This window comes from Mytilus galloprovincialis, chromosome 6, assembly GCF_965363235.1.
Source record: "Mytilus galloprovincialis chromosome 6, xbMytGall1.hap1.1, whole genome shotgun sequence".
NCBI classification, from domain to species: domain Eukaryota; kingdom Metazoa; phylum Mollusca; class Bivalvia; order Mytilida; family Mytilidae; genus Mytilus; species Mytilus galloprovincialis.
Window position 1 is genome coordinate 12,281,212 of NC_134843.1, and position 7,404 is coordinate 12,288,615.

At 34.5% G+C, this 7,404-nt stretch overlaps 1 long non-coding RNA gene across 1 annotated transcript; it reads left to right on the forward strand.

Annotated features, from left to right (window-relative positions):
• Window positions 1–178: 178 nt before the first annotated feature.
• LOC143077986 (uncharacterized) lies at window positions 179–2,098 on the forward strand. The gene is made up of 3 exons (XR_012978978.1): window positions 179–396; window positions 1,080–1,160; window positions 1,744–2,098. It is a non-coding gene; the product is annotated as an uncharacterized LOC143077986 (long non-coding RNA).
• Window positions 2,099–7,404: the final 5,306 nt, after the last annotated feature.

The window sequence follows — 7,404 nt, forward strand, 5'->3', positions numbered from 1 at the left end:
TGATTAAAATAAAGAAAGGCAATAAAATGCTGGGTTTTTAATAAGCATAAAAGATTTGGTGTCATGAATGGTTATACCTTATCCTTTATTTAACACTATTAGTCCAGTCAATATGGCGAATAACCTCAAAGTAATTGCAACAGAAATTAATTTTGTATTTTTTTATTTGCACATTACTAAAGAAGAACCATGAAAAAATCGGACAAAATCGGAAAAGGGGAAAGTGTTATAATATCACTTTTTGTTTTTTACATGATACCTTGTAAAATCGTCACAGCTTCAGCGCGCCATACGTGTTATGGGAGATAACTCGTCACTCAGGGTCAAACAGACTTGTCAAACAAATTCTAATTTATGTGAATATCAACTAATAATATGGACATATCTTAATTCACGGTAGGAAATTATGTAGATTATAATTTTTAAGGTGGAAACATTATAAAATGACATAAAAAAAAGTTTTAAAAGATGTCATTTAACACATTTTTCGTATGTCAGCGCTCAGACTCAAATATTTCCTTTAAAACATTGACCGTTCACTCTTTTCAACAAAAAACCTAAGGAAAGACAAATTATGTATTGATTTTCACTTATATTTTAACATATAAAGAATCTTGAGAAAGAAAAAAATATCTTTTAATGATTTTGTACAACGTTACTTTGTCGCAGAAAAAAATCTATGGAACGCCGTTAGTGCAATAAACGTAAATTAATTCATATACGCACAATTACGATGTTTTGTTCTTACAATAACTTTACAAAGTTCTACTTTGAAATTTAAGCTGGCTGGTGTTAAAAGACTGCGTTAAGTATGAAATTTATCCAAATCTCCTTTTATTTATATTTATTGCATACAATTATATTTATCATTGAATGTCTAATCAACAAACGAAATGGCATAAAATATTGTCAGAAAATGTGTACACATTGTTTAATATAAACGTTTATTGTTTTCCATGGTCTTTTACCATTTTGTTCCATTTTTGTCTTTTCAACACTTGAAAAGACCCTCTCATCCTGAACAATTACTTTCATTATTACGCTTTATAAGGTAAATTAACTAGTTTCATTCTTTGCAGAGTATGTCCACAGATTTCAGTAGAAAGCAAACCAGTGTGTGTACCAACCAAATGATCCCAACTAGTTTAAACTAAGTAAAGGTAAGAAATAAAAATAAAATCCTATTGGATTTGGAAGAAAATTAATTTCCTTTAAAGTGAAGAACTTACGATACGGGAACTGTTCAACACTTGTTAGAAAATGAATGACAAAAAAAACAATAACCGACAGAAAATAAATCGTAAACGTAATAGCACATGTCCGATCCATAATGCATATTTCTTTTTAAATTTCTAAAACAGTATAATAATTGTTGCAAAAATATAAGTATAGACCTTTACTGAGGGGTTATCTATCCCAACTATATGCTTTTTTTATTGAATAAACTGCTGATACATTAAAAAATTTCAGGTACTTTTTGGTTATATAACTTCTCACGTTTTTGGGTATTTATATATACGTTGGCTTTAGATATTTGTGATAAAGCAGTCATAATGAAGTAAATCAAAATATACGCGTTTTGCTTAAAAATTATGAAGTATTGCATTCGACACAATGTAGTATAACATATGACACACCAACACACAAATTATCTCTATCGCTTTGAATATGTATTCATGACTATGTCATGAGTGTGATAGCTTTTGTTGTAGCTTATTTTTTAAGTAGTTTTCTTTTTTGCAGGTACCAATGGAAGGGTGCTTTATTTGCAAATTATCCATAAATGACGGAAGAGCAACTGTAACATTAAGAGAAAAAGGAGCCCGAAATATTAACGAGTTCAGCAAGCTACGAAATGATACCAAAGTTGCTAAATCTGGGGACGTAGTACACCAGGATTGTCGCAGGGACTACACAAATGCTAAGTCTGTCAAACAAAAAGAACTAGATTACAAGACTACTGAAAATCGGGTTTTAAGATCACAAGAACAGTTCAACTATCGAGATAACTGTCTTTTCTGTGGACAGTTTGCAGATGTTAAGGATAAGAGGAAAGGTACTGATGTTTTTCCAGTCCGAACAAAGGATTTCCAGAGCAATATAGAAAAAATCTGCCGAGAGCGAAACGATGAATGGGCTACACATGTATTAACCAGAATTGTATTTGTACATGATTTGCATGCTGCAGACGCAGTTTACCATCAGCGATGCAGTGTAAATTTTCGAACAGGAAAAAGCATTCCATCTGGAACACCTAAGCAGAGCAAAAATAAAACCGGCAGACCCCAGCATCAACAGACACAAGCTGCATTCCAGAAAACTGTTGAATATCTCCTACAAAACGAGGATGAACAACTTACGGTTATTGAGTTAGTAGAAAAAATGAAAGATTACTGCGGAGATGCAGCTTATTCGACTGTTCATATGAAATCAAAAATCCAAAAGTACTTTGGAGATGATGTGATTATAACAGAAATAAATGGGAAACCAAATGTTATTACACTCCGCAAAACTGCAACATCAATACTTCATGATTTTCATCAGAAGCAAAATGCAAGTGACCCTGAATTAGAGAAAATGAACATTATAAAAGCAGCAGCAAGTCTAATAAAATCTGACATCAAATCAAAAATTGGCACGAAAACTGAGTATCCATCAGTTTCTGATGTTGAATCTTTGGAATGCAATGAACACTACCTACCTGACAGTTTACGGTTATTTCTGAATAGTTTAATAAGTACCTGTAATCACAGTCTGAAACTTTCTGCTATTGGCCAAACACTAATTCAAGCTACAAGACCAAGATCATTAATAGCACCTTTACAAATAGGCCTTGCTGTACAAATGCATCACCATTTCGGTTCCAGATTTTTGATAGACTCTCTGTACAATATGGGATTCTCATCATCGTATTCAGAAGTACAAAGGTATGAAATGAATGCTGCAATGTCCCAAGGAACTGATATACCGGAAGTAACAGAAGAAGGAAATCTTCAGTACATAGCAGACAATGTTGATCATAATTTAAGAACTATCGATGGTCATGGTACTTTTCACGGCATGGGAATTATAGCCAGCGTCACACCAGGATTTATGAGGACAAATTGTATACCAAGAACAGATGTTAACATAGAAGAACTCAAAGAAATTGGAAAAATTGATATTAGACCATATAAACTGGATAAAGAAACTCACACATCATTGAAATTCATGAAATTAAACCAAGTAAACGCAACCAGTTATTCGGAATCATTAAGTCTACTCTCTAGGACTGTTTGGCCAATAAAAAGTACTGGATGGTCAGCATTGTGTCAAATGGTATATGGTGGAGTATTTCCGGGAAAATCAAGCATAGTTTATTTGCCAATGATTGACATGAACCCGAGTGACCTTACATGCATAAACTCAACGCTGCATTTCATCTCTAAAGAAGCAAGACGACACAATGCAGATCCTGTTGTTACATTCGATCAGCCCTTATACTGGAAAGCAGTAAATATTATCCTGAATGAAGCAGAAAGTAGTACCTTGAAATCTATGGTTGTCCGACTTGGTGGATTTCACACTGAGATGAGTTTTCTAGGATCTATAGGACACATTATGAATAGCTCTGGTCTTTCAGAACTATTAGAAACTGTTTATGCTTCTACTGCTGTTGGTCATATGCTTAGTGGTAAAGCCATTTCCCGTGCTGTTCGTGGTCATTTTCTTACTCAAACAGCTTTGACTCTGCTCATTACATCAGAAATATATGATTTTCCACAATATACACCTGGAACTGATACTGACGATCCTTCTCAATCATATTTAGATGACAAAGAAAACTTTCCAAAAGCGGATACAACTTGTGTTGATAATGAAAAGCCGTCAGAATCGAACCAAATTCTACCATCTGAAATCGAGCAATTGATAACAGTTTTTGAAGGTATCATACAAAGTAATATCTCGATCGAATCATTGAATGACAACCAAACTTTAAATATTATATCTGAACGCATCAGATTATTTAGAAAATCTTTGAAAAATTGCCGCACTGCTTCCCTTTGGTTCCAGTATATGGATATGGTTGAACTTCTCCGTCAATTTATCACTGCTGAAAGGACAGGAAACTGGAACTTACACTTGAAAAGTCTCCAGCAGATGCTCCCTTATTTAGCTGCTTCAGGACACAACCTATATGCAAAATCAGTTCACATTTATTTACAACAAATGCAAAATCTGCCTGCAACGCATCCTGCCTTAGACAATTTATTCAAAACAGGACACCATGTTATCAGACGAACGGATCGTTTTTGGGCCGGTTTGTCTACTGATCTGGTAATAGAGCAAGCCCTTATGAGAAGTTTAAAGACAACAGGTGGTCTGACCAGAGGCCGTGGTTTGAGCGAATCGCAAAGACTTCTATGGCTGTTATCAATGCCACAATGTTCACAAATGAATGAAGCAATGCAGAAACTTACTGATGTGAACTATAATACAAGTGAGCAGCACAAAGAACTTGGGAAAAGTAGGATAGATCAAGACAAAAAAGACGTTCAAATATTTAAGTCATTTTTAGGGGAAAGAAATCCCTTCAGTTCTGATATTAATTTACGGAATATTGAAACTGGTACACTAGCTGATGAGAAAGTTAACGTAGAAAGATCAGTGGATATAGGAAAAGAAATATTAAAGTCTATGGAGGATCAGTATGCAGACGATTTTGTTTTCAAAAAGAACAAACAGGTGGTAACTTTAGCAAGTAAAACCAATATAAAGATTGATGGCGAAGAAGTGGTTGTTGACCCCCAGTTGCTATTTCAACGACTTGTTGCAGCGGCAAACAACATTTTTCCAGATATTTCTGAAGTTTTCAAGTTTGAACTGTCAAGTACTCCAGCGGCATTATTCGAACCGTCAGGACTAATGCGACAAGCTCAAAAGGCAACATTAGGTGATGCCTTATGGAACACTGGAGACTGTGCTGTAAACAGAAAACTTGACTCTGAGCTACATTATGTCATTGACGGAGGTTCTTTAATTCAACGTCTACCATGGAATAAAGGGTCAACTTTCGGAGAGATCTGTCAACAATATGTGGATTACATAAAACGACGATATGACCATGCAGTTATCGTATTTGACGGCTACACATCAGGGCCTAGCACAAAAGATCATGTACATATGCGCCGGACAAAAGGAGTGGAAGGAGCTAAAATCATTTTTAAAACAACGACCCCTTTCAGAAGTAAAAAAGAAAATTTTCTAACTAACAATGAAAATAAACAAAATTTCATAAATATGCTAAGTGATGCCTTAGTAAAAAACGACTTTCAGACAGAACATGCAGATGCTGATGCTGATGTTCTAATAGCAAAGACAGGTGTCAATCAATCAATATCACACCCTACTGTGGTCATCGGGGAAGACACAGATGTTCTAGTTCTTCTTATATTTCACTGTACACTTAGTTCACATGGACTTTTTTACAGATCTGATCAGAGCAATCGAAAACTCAGTTCGAACAAAGTTTGGGATATTCAAAAAACTAAGCTGTTGTTGGGACCAGAAGTTAGCAAATTACTTCCGTTCATACACTCAGTTACAGGATGTGACACGACCTCAAGACTGTATGGTATTGGAAAAGGTCCCGTACTCAAAAAGATGTCCGAAAATGAAGAACTTCGTCAATTAGCATTACCATTTCTTAGCAGGTGTTCATCTGTAAAAGACATTGTAAATTGTGGTGTGCAGATAATTGCTTATTTGTATGGTGGCGTTCCGCACGAAAGTCTAGACATCATTCGCTACAGAAAATTTGCAAACAAAGTACTGTCGAACTCAGTTACATTTCTACAAGTTCAAACGCTACCACCAACATCAGCTGCAGCAGAACAACACTGTAAGAGAGTGTTCTACCAAATAATAGAGTGGACAGAAGAAACAAATCTTAATCCTTTGGACTGGGGTTGGTCAATCACAAATGACAGATTGACACCTATAAAAACTACCCTTCCAGCAGCTCCGGATAAACTGTTAAACATAATAAGATGCAAGTGTAAAACAAATTGTGACACACGTAGGTGTACATGTCGAAAGCACGGTCTAGAGTGCACAATCGCCTGTTCTGAGTGCAAAGGACATTTATGTACTAACGCAGAAAAGATAGTATTTGAAGAAGACCAAAACGAATAAAACTATAATTGATATCAAAGTTCGTTTTTATTACATTATTATATTGCTCAAAAGACAAGATCGTTCAACATCTGTTATACTTGGTATTTTTTAACTAAAAGTGTTCAATTTTAAACCCCAACAATTACAATTTCTGAACGAATTTGATGTTATCATTTTTTTTAAACGTAGAAGACTCTATTCTACAAATTGTACGAGACACATGTAAAAAATTATGTCAGATTAAAAGAGAATTTTAAAAAAATCCAGTTTTCAGCGATTTTTCACCAAAAAAGTCTCAATTTACCCCAAAATTACAATTTTCTTAACGAAATTGATGTTTATCGTTCTTTATATCATAGAAAACTCTATTCTGCAAATTTTACGAGACTTGTGTTCAAAAATTATGTCAGATAAGAAAAAAAATAATATTTTCCGGTTTTCAGCGATTTTTCATCAAAAAGCCAATATTTACCCTAAAATTACAATTTTCCTATGGTCTGACACTTGCCGATTTTTTCTATGTCAAAGATATGGGGTGATACTGCCTTGTAAGCATAAAATAGTTTCTGTTGCAATTACTTTGAGGTCGGGTAAATTTTGAGCTAGAATGACTGGACTATATGTACACTTAATACATCAATTATCATTGGCCTTTAACTTACTTTGAGAAACTAACCTTAATGCTTAATGAAACACTGATATTAAGGTCAAAGTCTAGTGAACCTTGTCAAACATACAAGGTTCTAAATAACAAACTGAACTGTTGACCAATGAACTATGAAAATGAGGTCATGGTTAATTGAACCATTTGTGACGGACATCTGAACTTTGGAATGATTCAATACATCATATACTGTTGATAAGATACAGTTGATAAACATAACTATACGGTCATAGAAAAGACACACATATGCTACAGAAACTTCACACCACATCTAGCTTTTCTACCTTCTCAAAAAATTTAAAAGCTTTATCTAATAAAATGCTTCCTTGAGCACAGCCTGATACAACCGCAGAGGTTGAACCCAGAACAGTTGGGGCAAATTCATGGACACACTATTCAAGCTTGATATTTTCTGAATTTGGATTGTGATCATATTTTTGACCCCAAAATGAATCCTAACCTTTTACTTGTGGTATTAAACATTGTGGTACAATTTCAGAGCAATTGAAATACTTATAAACAAATTATTATCTTGAAAGTAGAAAAATGCTTGTTTTGGGGCCCTTTTGGGCCCCTAATTCCTA